General features: G+C 50.9%; 1 protein-coding gene and 1 long non-coding RNA gene across 2 annotated transcripts in view; both read right to left on the bottom strand.

Annotated features, from left to right (window-relative positions):
- Positions 1 to 23652, bottom strand: part of LOC135977481 (deleted in malignant brain tumors 1 protein-like) — a 723293-nt gene that overhangs the window by 661291 nt on the left and 38350 nt on the right. The window lies entirely within an intron of this gene.
- On the bottom strand, positions 20809 to 23510 carry LOC135977513 (uncharacterized). Its single transcript, XR_010594978.1, has 3 exons — positions 23419 to 23510; positions 22079 to 22222; positions 20809 to 21239 (listed from the first exon to the last, which is right to left on the bottom strand). It is a non-coding gene; the product is annotated as an uncharacterized LOC135977513 (long non-coding RNA).

Here is a 23652-nt window from a genome sequence, read left to right as displayed (position 1 = left end):
AATTCCTAGGGCTCAGGGTGTAAACTCCTGTGGGTTTGCAGGACCTTCTACCAGTGAAAGAGCCTTACACAGTAATATCCTTATCCTCTATTTATTAACAATTACCAAGCAGAATACACATGCTAAGCATACAATGCTATGCTCACCAATCCTGATCAGGCAGGTGGACTTTCCCTGTTGGCTAGGCAAGGTCAGTCTCATCTGGATTCTGGTTGCTGCACATCTTAACATTCTTAACAGCTTTTCTTGTGACCTGCCCCTCTATGCACCCTCCACCCCAGCACTGCAGCCCGAATCTTGGCCTGATGCAGTGTGGCGGTCCCAGGGTTGGAGAGCCAGCCCGCCCCACACTCACCCTGCAGTGGTGGTTCCAGTCCTGTGGAGCTGGGCCTAGCTCCCTGCTCCGGGAATTGTGACCTGGCACATGGGGTTGGGTGCCTCTCAGGTGCAGCCTGTCCACTCCTTCATAATGTCAAAGGGGTGACTGGGCCAAATTTTAGTAAGTGACATTGCAACCTGACTCATAGTGTCACAGCACCTCTCAAGTTTGGCTTGGATACCCATTCATAATGACCAGGGATCCTAGTTTTCCATGATAACCCCCACCCCAAATTCTCTGATTATTTTTTTTCAAAATCTATGTTTTTCCATAATTAAAATGAAACACTAACTTTAGTTTCCCTAATCACAATATATATATATATATATCAGTTGAACGTAATGTTTTATTGATACAGTATTGTCAAGGCTGGATCCCCACTTTGAACTTTAGGGTACAAATGTAGGGGCCTGCATGAAAACTTCTAAGCTTAACTACCAGCTTAGCTCTGGTTCCGCTGCCACCATTTCCCAATTTTTCCCTCCCTGGGAAGCCCTGAGAAACCTTTCACCAATTCCCTGGTGAGTACAGATCCAAACCCCTTGGATCTTAAAACAAGGAGAAATTAACCATCCCCCCTCCTTCCTCCCACCAACTCCTCGTGAATCAAGATCCAAAGCCCTTGGATCTTAAAAACAAGGAAAAATCAATCAGGTTCTTAAAAAGAAGGCTTTTAATTAAAGAAAAAAAGTAAAAATCATCTCTGGAAAATCAGTATGGAAATTAACCTTACAGGGTAATCAAACTTAAAGAGCTCAGAGGACTCCCCTCTAGTCTCAGGTTCAAAGTACAGCAAACAAAGATAAACACTCTAGTAAAAGGTACATTTACAAGTTGAGAAAACAAAGGAAAACTAACACGCCTTGCCTGGCTATTTACTTACAAGTTTGAAATAGGAGAGACTTGTTTAGAAAGATGTGGAGAACCTGGATTGATGTCTAGTCCCTCTCAGTCCCGAGAACGAACACACTCCCAAACAAAGAACACAAACAAAAGCCTTCCCCCCTCCAAGATTTGAAAGTATCTTGTCCCCTTATTGGTCCTTTAGGTCAGATGCCAGCCAGGTTACCTGAGCTTCTTAACCCTTTACAGGGAAAAGGATTTTGGAGTCTCTGGCCAGGAGGGATTTTATAGTACTGTACACAGGACAGCTGTTACCCTTCCCTTTATAGTTATGACAAGTATATTTATAATTTTTAAGCTGAGCCCGAGCAACACACATTCACCTGATTAGCTAAAGTTTTGATGATTTGATCTGACCCCCGTCCACTGTAAATGTTTTTATTTTTTCACAAAATGTAAAAACTAAAGATTCTCTGTAAAAATGCAAATTCTGTGTTTTTCTGCATTTTTCCATGGCAAACAGATTTCTAGGAGCCCTGATAAAGACAGATGATCAAGGGGCAGCAAGGCCAAAAATGAGTGGCTTTGTGACCCCCATATGCCAGGTGACAATGCCTGAAGCAAGGAGGTGATGTGACCCAGGAGCCCAATGGTGCATAGTATTTCACAGGGATTTCCTGGGTCTGATATATGCATCATAGTTAACACTCCGGGTTTGTCACAGAGGTCACAGAAGTCATGGATTCCATGACTTTCTGTGATCTCTGTGACTTCTGAAGTGACTGGTGTGTCTGGCCCTGGGGGCCCCTGAGTAGCCCAGGCAGCCCCCGGGCCAAGCGCACCAGCAGGGGCTGGGGCTGTCTTGGGTTTCTCTGCCCCCCAGTAGCAGGAATTGGGGGTGGGGTGGGGGGGGGGGACCAGGACTTGGGATTGAGGTCTGGTGCAGTGCTTACCTGGAAGTGGGGAGTCCCCTCCCTCAGCTCCAATGTCCACATGCTGCCTCTGCTGGCAGGCACCACCCCTGCAGCTCCCATTGGTCATGGTTCCCAGCCAATGGGAGCTGCAGAACTGGGGCTTGGGGTGGAGCGGAGGCAACAGCATGTGGAGCTCAGGAGCTGGGTAGGGAGCCTGCCCCAGCCCCACCAACCATCCCCCCCTGAATGCACAGCAACTCCCCTAAGTACACCACCCCCCAGCACCACCAGCAGTGCCCCCCCAAGCACCGGCAGTGCCCCCCTGAGCCGTGCCCCCCCCAGCACCTGCGGCACCCCCCGGAGATGCCCCTCCCCCCAAGTTTTAGTCAGGGGTATATAGTAAAAGTCATGGACAAGTCATGGGCTATGAATTTTTGTTTACTGCCTGTGACCTATCTGTGACTTTCACTAAAAATACCCATTACTAAAATGTAGCCTTAATCATAGTTCTCTGAAGGGTGCCATGTAAGGTCTCTGCCAAGAACCAGTAGACCACTAGTCATCATGATCATTGCAGAATGCATGTACAGATGATATTTAAGGAGTTATAGATCTATAATGAAAATTATGTTCTTAAGGTCCTGTAGGTAAGGCAAATCACCAAGAGGTGGCAGACCTCCGACATGTTCCTCTAGTAATAGATACCTGTATATCATAAGAACATAAGAATGGCCGTACCGGTCAGACCAAAGGTCCATCCAGCCCAGTATCCTGTCTACCAACAGTGGAGAATGCCAGGTGTCCCAGAGGGAGTGAACCTAACAGGTAATGATCAAGTGATCTCTCTTCTGCCATCCATCTCCACCCTCTGACAAACAGAGGCTAGGGACACCATTCCTTACCCATCCTGGCTAGTAGCTATTAATGGACTTAACCTCCATGAATGTACCTAGTTCTCTTTTAAACCCTGTTATAGTCCTAGCCTTCACAACTTTCTCAGGTAAGGAGTTCCACAGGTTGACTGTGCGCTGTGTGAAGAAGAAGTTCCTTTTATCTGTTTTAAACCTGCTGCCCATTAGTTTCATTTGGTGGCCCCTAGTTCTTATATTATTGGAACAAGTAAATAACTTTTCCTTATTCATTTTCTCCACACCACTCATGATTTTATATACCTCTATCATATCCCCCCTTAGTTTCCTCTTTTCCAAGCTGAAAAGTCCTAGCCTCTTTAATCTCTCCTCATATGGGACCCATTCCAAACCCCTAATCATTTTAGTTGCCCTTCTCTGAACCTTTTCTAATGCCAGTATATCTTTTTTGAGATGAGGAGACCACATCTGTATGCAGTATTCAAGATGTGGGCATACCATGGATTTATATAAGCGCAATAAGATATTCTCCATCTTATTCTCTATCCCTTTTTTTATGATTCCTAACATCCTGTTTGCTTTTTTGACTGCCGCTGCACACTGTTTGAATGTCTTCAGAGAACTATGCACGATGTCTCCAAGATCTCTTTCCTGATTAGTTGTAGCTAAATTAGCCCCCATCATATTGTATCTATAGTTGGGGTTATTTTTCCCATGTGCATTACTTTACATTTATCCACATTAAATTTCATTTGCCATTTTGTTGCCCAATCACTTAGTTTTGTGAGATCTTTTTGAAGTTCTTCACAGTCTCCTTTGGTCTTAACTATCTTGAGCAGTTTAGTATCATCTGCTAACTTTGTCACTGCACTATTTACCCCTTTCTCCAGATCATTTATGAATAAGCTGAATAGGATTGGTCCTAGGACTGACCCTTGGGGAACACCACTAGTTACCCCTCTCCATTCTGAAAATTTACCGTTTATTCCTACCCTTTGTTCCCTGTCTTTTAACCAGTTCTCAATCCATGAAACGATCTTCCCTCTTAACCCATGACAACTTAATTTACGTAAGAATCTTTGGTGAGGGACCTTGGCAAAGGCTTTCTGGAAATCTAAGTACACTATGTCCACTGGATCCCCCTTGTCCACATGTTTGTTGACCCCTTCAAAGAACTCTAATAGATTAGTAAGACATGATTTCCCTTTACAGAAACCATGTTGACTTTTGCCCAACAATTTATGATGTTCTATGTGTCTGACAATTTTATTCCTTACTATTGTTTCAACTAATTTGCCCAGTTCTGATGTTAGACTTACCAGTCTAATTGCCGGGATCACCTCTAGAGCCCTTTTAAAATATTGGCGTTACATTAGCTATCTTCCAGTCATTGGGTACAGAAGCTGATTTAAAGGACAGATTACAAACCATAGTTAATAGTTCCACAACTTCACATTTGAGTTCTTTCAGAACTCTTGGGTGAATGCCATCTGGTCCCGGTGACTTGTTAATGTTAAGTTTATCAATTAATTCCAAAACCTCCTCTAGTGACACTTCAATCTGTGACAATTCCTCAGGTCTCCCTAATGTCCTCAGCCGTGAAAACTGAAGCAAAGAATTAATTTAGTGTCTCCGCAATGACTTTATCATCTTTAAGTGCTCCTTTTGTATCTCGATCGTCCAGGGGCCCCACTGGTTGTTTAGCAGGCTTCCTGTTTCTGATGTACTTAAACACTGTTATTACCTTTTAAGTTTTTGGCTAGCTGTTCTTCAAACTCTTTTTTGTCTTTTCTTATTATATTTTTATACTTAATTTAGCAGTGTTTATGCTCCTTTCTACTTACCTCACTAGGATTTGACTTCAACTTTTTAAAAGATGCCATTTTATCTCTCACTGCTTCTTTTACATGGTTGTTAAGCCACGGTGGCTCTTTTTTTAGTTCTTTTACTGTGATTTTTAATTTGGGGTATACATTGAAGTTGGGCCTCTATTATAGTGTCTTTGAAAAGTGTCCATACAGCTTGCAGGCATTTCACTCTAGTCACTGCACCTTTTAATTTCTGTTTAAGTAACCTCCTCATTTTTGCATAGTTCCCCTTTCTGAAATTAAATGCCAGAGTATTGGGCTGTTGAGGTGTTCTTCCCACCACAGGGATGTTAAATGTTATTATGTTATGGTCACTATTTCCAAGCGGTCCTGTTATAGTTACCTCTTGGACCAGATCCTGCGCTCCATTCAGGACTAAATTGAGAGTTGCCTCTCCCATTGTGGGTTCCCGTACCAGCTGCTCCAAGAAACAGTCATTTAAAGTATCGAGAAATTTTGTCTCTGCATTTCATCCTGAGGTGACGTACCCAGACAACATGGGGATAATTGAAATCCCCCACTATTATTGAGTTCTTTATTTTGATAGCCTCTCTAATCTCCCTTAGCATTTCATCATCACTATCACTGTCCTGGTCAGGTGGTTGATAATAGGTCCCTACTGTTATATTCTTATTAGAGCATGGAATTACTATCCATAGACATTCTATGGAACATGTGGATTCATTTAAGATTTTTACTTCATTTGATTCTATATTTTCTTTCACATACAGTGCCACTCCCCTTCCCGCTTGACCTGTTCTGTCCTTCTGATATATCTTGTACCCCGGAATGATTGTGTCCCATTGATTGTCCTCACTCCATCAGGTTTCTGTGATGCCTATTATATCGATAGCCTCCTTTAACACGAGGCACTCTAGTTCACCCATCTTCTTATTTAGGCTTCTAGCATTTGTATACAAGCACTTTAAAAGCTTGTCACTGTTTATTTGTCTGTCCTTTTCTGATGTGTCAGATTCTTTTTTATGTGAATGTTTCTCGTCTGACCTGGCCCATACTTTATCCTCTTCCATCCTCCTGACTAAAATCTAGAGAATCTCTATCAATAGACTCTCCTCTAAGAGAAGTCTCTGTCCGATCCACATGCTCCTCTGCAGCAATCGGCTTTCCCCCAGCTTAGTTTAAAAACTGCCCTGCAACCTTTTTAATGTTAAGTGCCAGCAGTCTGGATCCACTTTGGTTTAGGTGGAGCCCATCCTTCCTGTATAGGCTCCCCCCCATCCCAAAAGTTTCCCCAGTTCCTAATAAATCTAATCCCCTCCTCTCCACACCATCGTCTCATCCATGCATTGAGACTCTGAAGCTCTGCCTGCCTACCTGGCCCTGCACGTGGAACTGGGAGCATTTCTGAGAAACCACCATAGAGGTCCTGGATTTCAGTCTCTTTCCTAGCAACCTAAATTTGGCCTCCAGGACATCTCTCCTACCCTTCCCTATGTCATTGGTACCTACATGTACCACGACCACCGGCGCCTCCCCAGCACTACACATAAGTCTATCCAGATGCCTCGAGAGATTAGTAACCTTCACACTAGGCAGGCAAGTAATGATATGGTTCTCCCGGTCATCACAAATGCAGCAATCTATGTTTCTAATGATTGAATCTCCCATTATTAACACCTGCCTTTTCCTAGTGACTGGATTCCCTCCCCCGCAGAGGTAATCTCAGTGCAAGAGGATACCCCAACATCATCTGGAAGGAGGGTCCCAACTATGGGACGGTTTCCCTCTGCTGCCGTTGACTGCTCTGCTTCCCTGGGCCTTTCATCCTCCTCAACAGCACAGGGACTGTCTGACTGGAGGTGGGACAATTCTACAGTGTCCCGGAAAGCCTCATCAACATACCTCTCTGCCTCCCTTAGCTCCTCCAGTTCTGCCACCCTGGCCTCCAACACCCGTACACGGTCTCTGAGGGCCAAGAGCTCCTTGCACCCAATGCGCACATACGCCACCCACCCACAGGGCAGGTAATCGTACATGCTACACTAAGCGCAATAAACAGGATAGCTCCCACTCTGCTGCTGGGCTTCTGCCTGCATTCTCTCCTACAGCTACCTAGGTTAATGTTTAAATCATTCTTGTTTAAATCAAGAAGTTTTTATTATAGTTTAGTTTAAAGGTTTTAAAGAATGGCAAGTGTACCTCGCCCCCTTCCCACTCCCCTTCCAAACTCCCTCTCAAAACTCCCTGTTAGCTGCCCCTGGTCGCTGATTCACTGCTTTATAAAGCCCTGGCCTTCCTGATAGCCCCGCCCCCTGACTAAGGCTCAGCCAATGAACAGAGGCTTCTAGATTTCAAACCTTGTTTAGAAGCTCACAGCTTCCAACTTCTGGGCAATGCAATGCAATGGCTAAGAGGACTAGTGTGAAGCTTAGCTTTATAAACATGGGCATGTCAAACAGGAGTAGATCTATACGCAGCACTGGTGAGACCAATTCTGGATACTGGGTCCAGTTCTGGTGTCCACGCTTCAAAACGGATGTTGGGAAAAAAAAAAAAAAAGAGTTCAAACATCACGTGTCAGGACCCAGAATCATGAGACTGGCTTAAAAATCATGAGATGTTTTCAAACGATACATTCAGGCTCTTGTCTTTTCTTTTTGTGTCGAAGCCTTTAGGGGCCCCCTGTGTTTAACCTTTTCTCCACAACCACAAGGGCTAGAACATCGCTGTGTTTAAATGAAGGCTGAGACTCTCATGCAGTCTATGGACGCCAGAGCTGGGGCTCTAGAAACTCCTAATAAAATCATGTTGGCAACTCTACAACATTTCCTTTCCCCACACACTCACTGTGCACCAGGGCACAGGAGCTACACTAACCCCAGGGGATTCTCCTGGGAAAGGATTCGGCCCCGTTAGAGAGCAGGAAGCCAGGACTGCTCAGGCCACAGCAGCCCTGAGAATCAGCTCGCCTGTGTGTGCCCCACCTCACAGAGTGGTCTGGGGGAGAGAGGAGAAGCTGCTCCAGCTGCTCTGGCAGATTCTAGAGTGCAGCGCACCAGCCCCCTGGAACATGCCCAGTGGGACTCAGGGGCATCCCAACCCAAGCTTTGCCAGTCTACTCTCATGGGGCCAGGTCAGATCAGAGCCCCTGGCTCTTCTAAGGGGCAGGAAGTAGATTAGGGGACAAAGAGGAGCCTCCCTGCTGGTTAAGCCCAGAGAGTGGAGAATAAGGGAAAGGATTCCATGTACTTTCCCCTGCCTCACTGTTCAAACCAACTCAGGCTGCACAGGGCCCCTCCTACCTCCCCTAGCAGGCAGGGCCATGGCCAACCAAAGCATGTGCCATGACAGGGAAATCACTTTCTGACAGAGCCTGTCCACAGGAGAGACACTAGTGGAATAAGGCCTATGGACAATCTTCGTGGGGTAACGGGAAGGCCTTATTTCCTATGAGCAGAGCAGAGATGGACTGAAAATCCAATTGCTTTTGTTGGATTTTTTTTTTTTTTTTTTAATTTCCCATTAAAACTTTTTGGTTTTCAATGGAAACATAAACCCAAAACTAAAACGTTAAGGAATTTTTTTTTAATTTTTGAAAACCCCACAGTGAAAAGCAGTGGGTTGTGCTGACTTGTTGTCAGTGTCTATCCTTTTTCTTTTCTTAGACTCAGGTCTACAGCGTGTGGAGATGTCCCCTACCTGTCCTGGCTGTGGTCCCTGCCAGCTTATGTGATGCTGGCTTTGCTGACTGTTCTGCTGTGGGAGCAAGCGGGAAACTTTGTCTATCAACTGAATGTTCCCTTCAATTGCCCAGTCTTCAGTGTGGCCTGAACGTTAGTGGATCAGGGTTCACTGACCCCAGAGATATCTTTAAAAAATTTAAATTTTTTCACAAACACTTTGAATTTCTCAAATTTCTATTTCTTGATAAAATGTCATGGATCTTTTATGGGTAAAAGAATACAGGAAATCAGTGTGTTTCCAAAACTATATTATTTAAAGTTTGCAGCTAAAGGCACATAAAAGAGCTGAATAGGCAGATGCAGACTTTAAGACTGTTTCTTTAAGCAAAAGGGGGTGTGACAGGGTGGGACTCATCACCGCAATGCCTCCTGCTGGTTGCTGCCAGGAATTAGCTCAGTCCAATGGAGCGCCCTCTCCTGGTGGTGTCCCAGCCATTGTCTCGCCCTTGGTTGGCATATGAGTCCGCATTGCTCTCCAGCTCACGGCATCCTCTTCCGGACCACTGTCTCCGGCAGTGCCCCTTAGTCCATCCACACCCCCTTCGGGGGAGGAGGGGAGTTTATCAGCAGTCCTTCTACACCCCAGCCACCATGTCCAACCACATCCCCAAAGTCTAATCCCTCCTGTCAGGGATCTAACATAGTCAGTAATGGCCACTCCCCTCAGCCAATGACTGGGTGTAATGCAAGAGGGAAGGAGGGGAGCCAGGCACACCCTCTGGCGGCAGCCTTGCTGTCCTCCTCCTCTTCCCTCATCTGTCCACTTCCCTGGGCTGCTTCCCCTCTGGCCCTTGCACCAGCTAGGCCTTTCCCTTCAGGGCTTGTAGCCTGGCAGGTTTCAGGCTAAAGCTCCCATTTGCTCCCCAAGCTTGGCCAGCACTGCTCTGTCCATGGTGCTCCTTTCCTACTGTGGAGACAGACCTTCCCCCATAAAGGTCTTGGACAGACTCACTGCTCTCTTCCTGGGCAGCCTTTATATAGGGCTGAGCCTGGCCCTGATTGGCTGTGTCCAATCTGGGCCCCGATTGGCTCCCAATAAGCCCTTCTCTCATTGTCTGTCTTTCTGCACAGGTGCACTGGCCTGCTACAGCCCACACTCTTAGGGAGTGGGGTAGCTGCCCTATTGCAGGGAGTGATCAATCTGTTTGGGTTGTCCTGCTGGCTGGAGCCCTCTCTTTCCCTTTCTGGGCTGCTGCTGCTGGCTGGAGTCTCCCTTCCTCCCTGGACTATCGCTGATGTTGCTGCTGAGTGAGGGGGTGGGCCTTGCCAGCTTACCCTGTTCCCCCCCCCCCGGCCTCTGGAGGGAGAAGTATGGGCCCCACCACTACCACCTAGCGGTCTCTCCTGCCTGCCTGGCCGGCTGATTGCTGCTGCTGAGTTAGAGCTATTGCTGCCGTCGAGGAAAAAGAAGAGAGGATTCCTGCTGCGGGAGATTATGTAGGGGGTTTGTTTACAAACTGAGTGACTTTTACCATCTCTGCTCCTGGGTGGTGGTGACTCCTGTTGCTGTTGAGGGGAGCAAGGGGGAGAGGTGCAGAGCCTCCCCCTTGCCCATCTGCTTCCCCCCCACTACCATTCCTACTGCCGCCCCCTCCACCACCCTGCATACCACCTGGACCCGCTCTTCACCCCTCGATGTGGCTGTTTGTTCCCCCACCTTTTTACCACCTGGAACTGTTTGCAGCAGTGAGCAGAAGGACTGAGTTATACAGGCCCATGTGGGCGCACGTACCTCCCCACTTTGGACTTACTCTATTCCCCCAGCTGCTTTTGGCTGGTGGGGTCCCCTCCCTGCTGTGCCTCCCAGCCCCCCTGTGTTAGTTTGCCCCTCCCCTGCCTGCGGCCTGCCCCACCCGCTACCTGCTTTGACCCTCTAGGGGTTTCCCTCTCTGTTAGTTTGCCTGCCCCACTCTAGCCCTTCAGTATTTGTTACCTGCCCTGCCCCAAACTTTGGGCTTTGGTTAGGTTGCCTGCCCCGCCCTTAACCTTGTAGTTCCCCCCTGTGATTTGCCTGGCCCCTTGTTTTTTCCTCTGCCCTCCCTTGCCCGCCCCACTCTCCCAGTTCGGTCCCTCTTAACTGTGCGCCCATGCTCCCTCCATAAGCGCCTGTGTCCCCTTTTAGTTGTGCCCCCACCACTATTCACAGCCTCCCCACTGATATTGTAGTCCCTCCCCTTCCCAGTGCAGCCGGAGGAGCCATTGCCACCGCCCCAGCGGCTGACCTCTTGGCCACCAGTAGCCCAGACTCCGCTGCTGCCATGGCCGCCCCTTCCGCTGGCAAAAAGGGCCAGGGGAATCAAAAGGGCAAAGGCCCCACCCAGAAACCAAAACCTCCCGTCAGTGGGGCCTGACATCCCTGCCGCGGCGCCGACACTTGCCGCGGCCCCTCCTTCCCCTGCTGTTCCTTCCACCAGCTCTGGGGGTGATCCATCTCGAGCCCCAGAGCATACGCCCAGGTGGCTGCTGCCCTCCCGCACGCCACTGCACCATCTGCCCCGACCGTCGCCTCCGGTACCATCCCTGGTGGCCGGAGCCCCTTCCCCTCAATGACCAGGAGGCATGGCATCTGTTGCCTCCTGGTGCCTGCCTCGCCACAGTTCAAAACATACGTGTGGGCATTGGCAAGGGTAGTGGGGCCCACGGCCGTTGTAGCGACCTCCAAAATGTACAGGAAGGTCGTATTCTTCCTGGCGTTGGAGGCAGCCATGCAGGAGGCGGTGAAGAATGGCCTGGCAGTGGGGGGCATGTTTGTTCCCTTGGAACCCCTGTAGGACCTGGGCGTACTGGTGGTGTTAACCTCTGTTCCACCCTTCTTTCCCAACGCTGCCCTGTTGCCTGCCCTCTCCACCCTGGGGAAGCCCATTTCCATCATCAGCCCTCTCCCGCTGGGCTGTAAGGACCCCTCCCTCCGTCACGTCCTGTCCTTTCGCCGGCAGGTCCAGATCCAGCTACTGCTGGCGGCACGTGATGGGGTGGCGCTCGATGGGTCCTTCCTGGTGCCCTACCAGGGGGCCCTTTACCAGGTCCATTATATGAAGGGAGAGGCCCAGAGTTTCCTCTGCCGGGCGACGGGGCTCGTCCGGAGGGACCCCCGAAACCTGGGTGGGTGCCAGCTTTGTCATTGCTGGCAACCCTGACAGCCCGGCTACCACTGCCCCTTTTCCTCCTGCCACAGCTCCTGCTCGGGCCCCAGGGATGGCCGAGTGGGCGGGCCTCACCTCCATCGGTTGCAGTTCGGCGGGGCCCAAGGAGGAGAGGGTGGCGAGACCCCTGCCGGCCGAGGGAGAGGCCCTGTCCCAGGGGGAGGTTTCCCTTTCCCCCGCTGTCCTGCCTTGCTGTCCCAAGCCCCGAAACCATCGCCCTTGACCCCTGTCCCTGTCCCCACTGACTGGCCCTCCACTTCCACCTTGGAGGGCTAGGTGCTCGTCCAGGGGAAACGTGGTGCCCACAAATTACGGTCTTTATGCCTCCCCTCCGATGAGGAGGGCGAGGAGGCCCCCTCAAAAGATGCTGCCGGGGACCGGGGCTGCTACATCTTCCGCCACGCCCCTGGATGGAGCTCAGCAGGAGGCGGCAGCTATGGAAGCCATGGCAGCAGATGGAGGCGATCCTGCCCCCCTTGTCGAGTCCCCCCCTGAGGAGGCCTCTGCAGGAGTTCCCCCGGCCCCTGTACCATCTGTGCCCCCCGCCGATGCCAAGGCAGCTGTTGCCTCGGTTGCTGTCGGGGAGGACTCTGGAGCCACAGAGACTGATTTTACGTCCATATTTGAGGAGATTGAGGCCCTGGGTCTGACCTCGTTTACCCAGGTGGAGGACGACTCCCCGCCAGCGGGCCTCGGTCTGGGTGGTGGTTTAGCCCCACTGCCCCCTCCTACTCCCTGCCCCTCACCCCATGCTGTAGACCTTGCTCTTGTCCTTGGGGCTCCCCTGGCCCTACCCATCAGCCTGGCCACAGATACCACCCCATGTGAGGCCGCCGAGCCCCGCGGGGCGACGGCCAATGACGAGCGGCTGGGCCCTGAGCTTGTGGGCGTCCCCTCTCCCAACCAGGCAGAGCAGTTAGTCTCCCCTCCGGGGGGGGAGGAGGGGGAGCCTGATGACTCCATCCTGCCGGACGTCGTGGCTGCAGGTGACGTGCTTGCAGTGACACCCGTGCCCGGCATCGGTAATGGCTCCCCTCCTGCCCTGAGTCCCAGTCGAGAGGAGTCGCATCCCAGCTCGGCTGCTGGGGACCATGTATCCATTTCTGTCCCTGTTCTCATTCCAAGCCCTGCCACTGCCCCTGATCCTGTCCCCTCTCTTGCCCCAGCGCTAGTCCCAGTTCAGAATCCCGCTCCAGTCCCTGCCCCTGTTCCAAATCCTGTCCCTGCTCCTGCCTCTGCCCTTGATCCTGCCCCCAAAGCATAGCCTGTCCCCTTCCCCTCCACCTCCCATTCTATTGCCGCCCCCAAGGTTGTCTCGTTCCCGTTACCCATGGACAAGCCTCAGGGGGTGGTTTTCATGTCTCCCCTTCCTGACATTATGGGGGCTGCACTATTCCCTCCACCGCCCCCTTCCTTGCCAGGGATGGAGATGGGCTGCCCGGCGCAGCAGCGCCAGGGCTCGGCCCCTTGTTTGCCTGTCTCTGCAGGCCACGAGGATCTCTCGGGGGCCTTACCGGAGGACGGCAGCAGATTGGCTGCCGTGTCCCCCTCCGCGCTGAGGGATGAGCTGCACCACTTCCTGAAGGACACCTGTGGCTCAAAGGGTAAGGTGCAGCTCGCCCTCCAGCGCTGGGGGGACTTCCATCACATCCCTTGGGCCGTGAAGGCCTTTTTGAGGGAGGGGAGAGGAACTGGGAGGCAGGACATCGAGGCCTACCGGCAGGACTGCAACTTCCGCAACTCCCTCGTGACCTTTGGGGTCGAACATGGGTTGTTGCAGGCCTTCGGGAGGCTGTTGATCACCCTGCCCGTGAGGATCCACCCCAGCCCTCCCTATGAAAGCTGTCATCTTTGCCACATTAAACACCCGGGGCTGTAGGGTGGGTCTCCGCAGGAGCCAGGTGCTCTCCTTCCTTCGGGGCGGGGGGATACTCTGTGATCTTCCTGCAGGAGACCCACACGGCTCCAGACGTCAAGGCTAGCTGGTGGCTGGAGTGGAGGGACGGTATATTTTAGCCACCTCAGCACCCGCTCGGCCAGGGTGGCCACCCTGTTCTCCCCCGAGCTACGGCCCGAGGTGCTGGGATCAGCGAGGTTGTGCCGGGTCGCCTGCTGCATGTTCGGGCCTGTGTGGAGGGGCTGACATTAAACGTGGTCAACATCTACGCCCCAAACAAGGGCCCGGAACAAGTGCATTTCTATCTGCAGGCGTCGGCCTTCCTTGGCACCCTGGATCCTCACGAGCGACTGGTCCTGGGCAGGGACTTCAACACCACCCTCGAGGACCGGGACTGCTCAGGAGTCGAGAAGTCCCAGGCAGCCGCGGGCGTCCTCAGGGAGATCATGGATCATCACTTCCTGGTGAACGTCTGGTGCGACCACCACCCGGACGACGACACCACCTTCCCCTATGTCCGGGTGGAGGATAATTGGTCACGCCACTCCCGGTTGGACCGCATTTATTTCTAATGTTTCTATCTGGCATGGGCCCACATCTCCGGCATCTGGTCGGTCCCATTCTCGGATCACCACCTGGTGATCGTGACGGCCTCTCTCAGTTTGGAGAGGCCAGGGCCGGCTTATTGGCATTTTAATAACAGCTTGCTGGGGGACGTGGGCTTCGTGGCATCCTTCTGGGAGTTCTGGCGGGGGCAGCGGCGTGCCTTTCTCTCAGCAAGACGGTGGTGGGATGTGGTGAAGGTGCGCACACGGCTCTTCTGCCGCGATTACTCCCGGGGCGTCAGCCAGCGGAGAGATGCGGTGATAGGAGTGGGAGGTCTTAGAGCTCGAGAGGCATCTGGCCTCAGGCCCCCAGGATCCACCCCAGGAGAAGCGGGAGGAGTTCCGGGCCCTGGAGGACCATCGGGCCCAGGGCGCTTTCGTTCGATCCCGCATCCGTCCCCTTCGGGAGATGGATCGCGGCTCCCGTTTCTTCTATGCCCTGGAGAAAAAGAGGGGGGCTAAAAAGCATGTCACCTGACTCCTGGTGGAGGACGGCACCCCCCTCACAGATCCGGAGGAGATGAGTGGAAGGGACAGTGCCTTCTATGCCAGCCTATTCTCCCTGGATCCGACCGACGCCGAAGCCTGCAGGGTGCTCTGGACCAGACTCTCTATGGTCAGCGTGGGCGACCGAGACCGGCTGGAGCTGCCTCTCTCTCTGGCTGAGCTCTCGGAAGCCCTCCGTCTCATGCCCACCAACAAATCCCCGGGCATGGACGGGCTGACTGTGGAGTTCTACTGCATGTTCTGGGACGTCCTGAGCCCGGACCTTGTCACCATCTGGGCCCAGTCCTTGCAAAGCGGGGTCCTCCCTCTCTCGTGCAGGTGAGCTGTGCTCGCCTTATTGCCAAAGAAGGGGGACCTCCGTGACCTATGGAATTGGCGTCCTATCTCACTCCTCAGCACAGACCATATTCCATAACTTGTATTTGGTCCGGGACCTCTTGGAGCTGGAGCGTAGGGATGGTCTGTCGTTCGCTCTCCTGTCCCTTGACCAGGAGAAGGCGTTCAGCAGGATGGACCACAGGTATCTCCTGGGCACTCTGCGAGCCGGTCAGCTTCAGGCGGGGAGTACGGCAGGGGTGCCCCCTCTCAGGCCAGCTGTATGCTCTGGCGATTGAGCCCTTCCTGTCTCCTCTGCCGGAGGTTGACGGGGTTGGTGCTTTGGGAGCCAGAGCTGCAGCTAGTCCTGTCAGCGTATGCTGATGATGTGCTCCTCGCGGTCCAGAAGCTGGGCGACCTGGTGCGGGTGGAGGCCTGCCAGGTCGTTTACTCGGCAGCCTCTTCTGCCCGGGTCAACTGGGTCAAGAGCTCTGGTCTGGTGGCCGGGAACAGGTGGTAGGCGACCTCCCTCCCACCCGAGCTTCAAGCCATCTGGTGGAGCATGGGTCCGCTGCTCTATTCTGGTATTTATCTATCCGCCACGCATCCTTCTCTGCCGAAGAACTGGCAGGATTTGGAGGGTGAGCGGCTGTGGAGATAGACAGGACTGCTCCAGTGTCTCTCCATGCGAGGGAGGACGCTGGTGCTGAACCAGCTAGTGCTGTCCATGCTCTGGCTCCGGCTCAACACCCTGAGTCCGGCCCTGGGGATTCTGGCCAGGCTCCAGAGAACAGCCCTGGAGTTCTTTTGGCCAGGGTTGCACTAGGTCCCTGCAGGGGTTTTGAAACTTCCCCTGGAGGAGGGAGGGCAGGGCCTGGTCTGCCTTCGCAGCCAGGTCCATGTCTTCCGCCTCCAGGCCCTGCAGAGACTTCTTTATGGTGCAGGTAGTCCGGCCTGGAGCACGTTGGCGCACGCCTTCCTCCGTCGGCTCTGATATGATCAGCAGCTCTTTTTTCTCCACCCGAGGGGTCTTCCGCGAGACCTCTCAGAGCTGCCGGTCTTCTACCAGGACCTTCTCCAGACCTGGAAGCTCTTTTCGGCGACCAGGTCCTTTGTGGCCACCAAGGGGGCGGACCTTCTTGTGGAGCCTCTGCTACACAACCCCGATCTACGTGTGCAAGTGGCGGAGTCTCCCTCAGTGTGCCGGAGGTTGGTCCTGGTGGAAGCCACTAGGGTCAGAGACCTCCTGGACTATGATGGGGGGACTGGGTGGATCCCCATGTGCTTGGTTGGCACATGGGGCTCTCCACCCTTCCAACCCCCCTGCGTGTACTCCAGGAGGTGGAGGCCTCCTTGCACCCATTTCTCTTGTCTTCCTGCAGCGGGCCCTGCGAGAGGGTGCTCCCTGGACCCTCTGGACATTTTTATTTGGCCCCTGTTCTGCGAGCACCCCGGCCTCCCAGTTCCCACACCCCGAGCCGGCTGCACATCCTGCAGCCGGTCCGGTTCCAAACCACACCTAGGGACCAACTGTACATGCTCGTGCTCTACACACTGCATTTCCTCACCCTCGCATCCTGCCCCGACACCAAATGGTGGGACTATCTTCCACCTAAAGAAGGTGAGGAGCCCCGGTGGGACAGCCTTTATTCCACCTTGGTCCCACGGCCCGCCGGGGACATCGGTTGGCAGCTCCTTCATGGAGCCGTGAGCACGGGCATGTACCTGGCGCGGTTCACACCCGTACCCTTTTGCGGTGTGAGGGAGAACCTGGCGCATGCCTATCTTGAATGCGCCAGGTTGCGGCACCTATTCTGGCTCCTCCAGAACCTCTTGTTGAGGTTCTGGCTGCAGTTTTCCCCGCACCTGTTCCTTTTTGCACACCCCATCTGTGGCCCCACGAAGTCGCGAGACCTCCTCGTCAACCTTCTCCTGGCCCTGGACAAACTCTCCATCTATACTTCCAGGAGGAGGATGCTGGACGAGGGGGTTCTCTGTGTCTGTGGAGCCTATTTCCGTTCCTCCCTAGTTTCACGCATCTGGGCAGAGTTCCACTGGGCAGCGTCCGCTGGCTCCCTCGACACCTTTGAGGAGCAGTGGGCGCTGTCCGAGGTTCTGTGCTCGGTGTCCCCATCCGGTACCCTCGTTTTGAACCTATGACCTTCACCTCAGTCCCTGTTTTTCTCATTTGTTGTCCCAAGCAATCATTTGGTCCCTGGGTCCAGTGGTCCCTCCTGCTAGACTGGGGGAGGGGCCTTTAGAAGTGGGCGGGCTTGTGCCTGCCCACCTCCCGCATTTTGCAATAAGAATACAGGGGGCAATCATGTGACCTCAAAACTCTTTGAGAATGATATGGCAGAGAGGAACCTTTGTTTGCAGAATCTTTCATCCTATGTTTGGGACTGTCATGAATATGCTAAGAATGGAACTACGACCCCTACCAGACCCTTCCCCCGCTGCACTTCCCTTTCCTCTGACGAGGTAAGGGGAATTGACCTGAACCAGGAAAGGGCCGGGCTATTGTGGGAAGCAGTGGCCGCATGGCAAGTGAGGACCTGCAGAGAGCTGGATGCAGAGGGCAGTCCCCAGGAGCTGTATGCAGAGCTGCACATGGAACAGGCTGTGACTGCCAGAGATAACAGCTGGCTGCAGGTCTGTGAGAGGTTTATGGAGGAACAGCAGCGGCCGGGCAGGGTGCCAGTGGAGAGGGGCCCCAAAGAGATACTAAGTGAACCTGGCCTGGAAACCTGCAAGGTCCCATTTGCTTGAATAGAGATTGGACTAGAGAGGGCACTCCAGACACTAGGCCAGAAGACCCTTGACTCTCAACTGGACTGCCCCAGAGACCCAAACATTTACTAGTATTGCTCCCTATGAACTGTGAGTATTTAAGCCCCTGGACCTAGTGTGTGTATAACCTTCCCCTTTCCCTTCCCCCAGTGCCTTAATGGGACCGATCAGACCTAGCTGCCAAAGCACCTACAGTGCTTGCCTCCGAGTGACGGTGTACCGGGCACGCTACTGGAACTTCAGGGGTTTGGTGTACTCCAGCACTGAACTGCCCCAATAATTAAAGGATTGTTTCTAATGGGTTAAAGAAGAACTTGGGCTGAGACTCACATGTCCCTCTTGGGTTTGGTGTTTTTACAGTATGAACTTGCTCTGCTTGTGGGTACACTGCATGTGTTTTAGCTGGTACCCACACACCAACGTGGCTGAAACATGCAACTCCCTCTCTCATTCCTTTCCACTGGGGGTGCTGGCTTATCTGCTGTACGGCCAGAGACCCTGATGTGCAGCAGTCAGGGGTGTTGGGAGAGGTTTTGTTTTCTGTGGCTAGTGACTGTCCCTAAAGTTTCTCCTACTAGTGCCCTATTGCCTTTCACTGCATCTGCCATTCCCTGAATACTAGGAGGTGACTGGGTTGGAAGGAGGGGGCACCTGTGAGTTGAAGTGACCATGTGTCAGACACAGCAACATCTTAGCCATAACGTAGATGTGTAGATTTTAAGGCCTGTAGGGACAATTAAATAATCTAGTCTAACCCCCATACACATGACAGACCATCAAAGTCACCCCTGCATTGAGCCCAACAACCTGGATTAGACCAAACTGTTACAGCCCTTGGAAGTCTAAACTATTGTTTGCCACAGGCAGAGACTAGGAGGGACTGAGGGGCAATGAGGCCCCTTTAATGTCAGGGAATTGATTTGGTGAGATATACCCAAATGAGCAAGTGACTTGTTCCCTATGCTGCACAGGATGGCAAAAACGTGCAGTGTCCCTGCCAATCTGACCTGGGGAAAAATTCCTTCCTGACCCCCAAAATGGAGAACATTTAGCCCCTGAGCATGTGAGCAAGGCCCACCAGCCAAGCACCTGAGAGAAATAGTTTTCTATATCACCTGAGAGCACTTGCTTAAGTAGCCCCTGTCCCCATCATTTCCCTTGGTATTTTGTTTCAATGTTTAAGTACCTATTTCAAAATTGTCCTTTATTTCTCATTTTAAATTATCTTGCATTAATTTCTTTATTATGCCTTTCTCTGCTAGATGAAAGAGTCCTTTAGTACCCAGTATTTTCTCTTTGTGAGGGTATTTATGCACCATAATCAAGTCAGCTCTTCATCTTCTTTTTGATAAACTGAACAGATTGAACTCTTGTCTCTCACTGTAAGGCATCTTTTCAGCTCTTTTTAAAATAGCTCTTCACTGCCCCTTGTCCAATTTTTCACAGTTAGTCTTAAAATGCGGACAACACAACTGGATGCAATGTTTTGGTATTGCTCTTACCAATGTTGAATACAGAAATAAAATCAGCGCCCTATTTCTAGTCATTATTCTCTTGTATATACTTCCAAGAATTGTGTTGGCCACCCTGGGATTTCATGCTGAGTTGTTTGTCCATTATGACGCATAAATCCTTCTCAGAGTCACATATGTATGACCTTGCATTTTATCAAAGCTCATTTATACAACAGAATTCCTTCCTCAGTCACCTTCACCTGCTGCTGTTCCTTTTCTCTTTCCTTTTTTCCAGGATCTGTGTGTGCCATTTTGGGGGGAGTTCTCCTCCTCTCTTTGCCTGTGAGCAACATGACCCCCCTGGATGGACTGACCAAACCCAGGATTCCATCAGCCTGAAAGAAGAGGGGAGAGTTGACCTGCTCCCTCTTTAACGCTCCATTCCCAAGCCCTAGGCAGAGTCAGAAGCATGGGTTCCCTACTAAAGCACAAACATCCAACCTGGGGCTACCTTCTCTCTCTGGTCATTTCCTTTGTCCCGCACATCTGTCTTGAAGACACAACCCCTGGAACGGATTAGCACAGCCCTTGAGATTTCCTTTAGCAGTCTCCAAGGGTCAGTACACTCTATTACATGTCTCCATAATGTTGTCTTCTGTGTTTTTCCTTTCAAAAGTAAATTGTTTTATTCCTAGTCTCTTCATATGACTGTCCCACCCCCAAAGTTCCTGCTTCCAATCATCTGCTTTCACTTTCTGTCAACCTTTTCTATCTCCATTGTATCTGTGGACAGATGAAGTGATCAAACTGAATGCAGGATTTGTGGTAAAGGAAAGAAAGACATTTCTGTGAAATAGTGATGTACTCTGCATGCATTCTGCTACTGCTTTCACTGAGGGTTCATCCAGAGAACACTTCTGGCTTCTCCACTGGTCAGTACTCAGCTCAGCATTGATATTAAACTATATTTGTAGATGGCACTGGAATTAAATATTCCACTGTGTAACATGATCAGTTTTACTGGGGTTTCTAGTAACAACTCAGTGACTTATTTGTTGTAGCTTTATCGGTTCAGTGGAAATCCAGACTCTGATTAATCTTCCCCTTGTCACTATTGTCTATAAAGTATTTATTATCCTAGCAGAAATATTCATCCTTTGTATTTATTGCTAATGGGGAATTCTTTTCTCCATTTTTTTTTATTTCAGGTGTGAATTACCCAGGGAAAATTTCCCATTTATCTCCTTGGATTCAATGAACGTTTCAAATCTGAATTTGCTTTAGGAACAACCATGTTGCTCACTGCAGCATGTTCTCTTGCTGGTGTCTCTCTTTTACCACATGTCTGATAGAACATTCAGTAGAACCCCTCCCTTTCCCCCCCCCCCCATCAAATAGCCTGCCAGAACCAGAGGTGGCCCACCCTTGTCTCTTGATTTTTTTCAATTTCAGCCTCTCCCTGTGATGAGCCCTGGAAACTGCACAATTCATCTGGCAAGAAAAACTTACACTATGGGGAAGACTTTCAGAAAGGATTTAATAAGAAAAAAGGAACAAATTGAAGCTGAAGAAATTACAGAGATAAAAAAATCAGGAAACTTCCATCCTGGCCAATCAATGGGAAGTTATACAGAGGAAATTTGTGAACCTTTTCCCACTCAGATTTGAATTTCCTGCAACTTCACCCAAATTCTATAGAAACCCCTGCTTTGTCTATCTACCAGGCAGGAACTGTCTCTAGGCATCATGCCAGAGGGAGCATTTCTAAGAGAAAGAGGCAAAGCTTTTACATCATCCTACGGTTATTTGGTCCAATCACATTGTTCTGATACTGATCCCCCAGAGTCACCATGTCCCACATCATCATAACTTGTGTCTCCAGGAGGCAGGAACAGGGTTTCTTTCTCCATCCCAGAGACACTTTCACTCCTTAGCGAGTGCAGATTCCAACCTGAAAATACAAAGGGAGACACATACAGTCAGTGGATCCATTTTATAGCTATGTGTGGCCCCATAGCAAGGGTGGAGTTCACTCTCTGGTATGGGTTAGAAAATGTTCCCTCTTTCTTCTTCTCATTGGGTCCATGACAAGTTTTAATCCATCATCTCTGTACATATTCTGGAAGTAAAATCCTTGGTTTCCAGACCATTTACAGTGGCCAAGTAAGAACTGTATTCACCTGTCAATTCATGTATAAAACCCAATCACTTACCAGGAAGTAGCTCTTACTTAAGGACACTGTATAATTCACTCTGCGCTAATCATACACATAAGCACATTATTCTTATCAAGTACTAAGCAATGCATATTTGATCGCCACTCCACTTCCTTTAGGGAGGCTGGTGGTGTCTCTGCTCATGACATAGTGGGGATGGGAGGGGAGATGTTGGCGAAGGATAATGGGAAAAGCCCAACTTTTACAGGAAGTGTCACAGGCTCTTTAACATTTGTGCATCAGTAACAGGACTTTGGTTTATAAGATTCTGTCCAAAAGATACAAGCACAGTAAACTGGTGGGAATCCAGTACATCCAGGGTGAGGCAGCCACACAAGGCTTTGAACCTAGAGATTGAGGGATTTTGCTGCTTTGACCGCGAAGTAGTACACAGCAAGAACTCCCCTTTTCCTGTCACCATTGCAAGCATTGAAACCTCTGCTTTGAGGGAAAGGAGAAAAGGAGGGTTTTTTTTTCCCCACAGACATTGGGTTGGCCAGGTTTATTCCCTAGCTGTGTAATGCACATTCCGAGCCATCCCATTCTGTAGACGCACTGTGAAGTGCAAACTCACCTGTCTGTGAATCCCTGTTCCTGTCACTCGCCCCAGTGCCTTCCTCATCATTCTGCCTCAAACCAGGGTCATCTTCAGGGTCAGACACGTCTCTGGCATCATCATAACCAGCCCCTGGGACATCTCCAGCCAGGACAGGGGCATCTGACATGAAGATGTGAAGTAATTAAGAGAATATTCACAGTGAAGACAGAATTAAAGTACAAGCTGCAGCTACACCAACCTCACTGGTCCCTGGGGATCTCTCAGCACTTCCACCCTCAGGGCGCTAAGAGGAGCCCTCCTCTGGGACCCTCAGATTGAGGGATTTTACATATCACATTGATTTGATACATTTCAATAGCTGGTTGAGAGGATCCTAGAGCTCCCAGATGAGCAGGGGAGGGGCAGTTCTAGAAAGAGGTGACTGGGATCTAGTCCAGAGGGATTGCTCCACAAGGCATTTCATTACAATAATTACAAATAGAAATGGCTTGGAATTGTCCTGAGTTTGTTTCCAGATTCCTAAATTCAACATTATTTTAAAATGTCTTTTCAATGTGTTCTCCTGGTAATGTTTACCCCATAAACTACCATCAGTCTCCAATGTACTGACACCACTGGGAGCTGAGCCAGCTAATAAGGTTGACCCGTGGGTGTAAAATCTCTATGTCCTACCCACTCCCCCATCACAGCATGTCTGACAGATGTATAAAAGCTGCCATAGCTGCATACCAGGAAAGGCTGGCAGGGAACATTGCTGCTAGGTAAAGGTCTCTGCTTCGGTGCATTGTCTTTACAAATAGTGAGTAACCCTAGTGCACACGGCAGTGAGGGTCACAGGGCAGTGACCTGAGCCAAGTACAGCATAGGCAGCTCCTGAGCAAACTGCTCCTTCAGTCTCTGCAATGGGCCTCTGGCATGACCTAGGACATCACATGCTTCCCTACCCCTGGACCTCCACACAGCTCTTGTAATGCACCTGCTCAGTGCCCCCAGCGTTAGTCCAATAGACAATACTGGTGGGTGAACTTTTGTGGTTTTCTTAACAAACCACTATTGTCCCTACTGGGAAATAAAGTTAAATAAATTAATGGAGATATTCTATCTCATAGAACTGGAAGGGACCTTGAAAGGTCAAGGAGTCCAGCCCCCTGCCTTCACTAGCAGGACCACATACTGATTTTTGCCCAGATCCCTAAGTGGCCCCCTCCAGGATTGAACTCCCAACCCTGGGTTTAGCAGACCAATGCTCAAACCACTGAGCATTGCCTCTATCTAGCATACCACTCTCCCTCCCCTGAAAAAGTTATTTTTCAGTCAGGATGACGTTGGTTCCAGGAGGCAGATTCACTGCTCACCTCGGCCGCCTGGAGTCTGGGGGACGTCGTTCAAGGCAGGCTCCTCCACGTTATCGTAATCCAACTGAGACCCCTCTGGAGAAGCTCCCTCTGGAAGAGCAAACACCACACTCAGCCCATGGCACCAGCAGCGTCTCTTCAGCACAGGTGGTGCTTATAACTACAGCTGCTCAGTTTATGCCACCCCGTTTATAATTAGAGATGGGTCCAGGCCAGGAAGTTCAGATCTAGGAT

This window comes from Chrysemys picta, unplaced genomic scaffold, assembly GCF_011386835.1.
Source record: "Chrysemys picta bellii isolate R12L10 unplaced genomic scaffold, ASM1138683v2 scaf1, whole genome shotgun sequence".
NCBI lineage: Eukaryota > Metazoa > Chordata > Testudines > Emydidae > Chrysemys > Chrysemys picta.
Note: the sequence above shows the minus strand (reverse complement) of the source record. Positions and strands in the feature narration are given on the sequence as shown.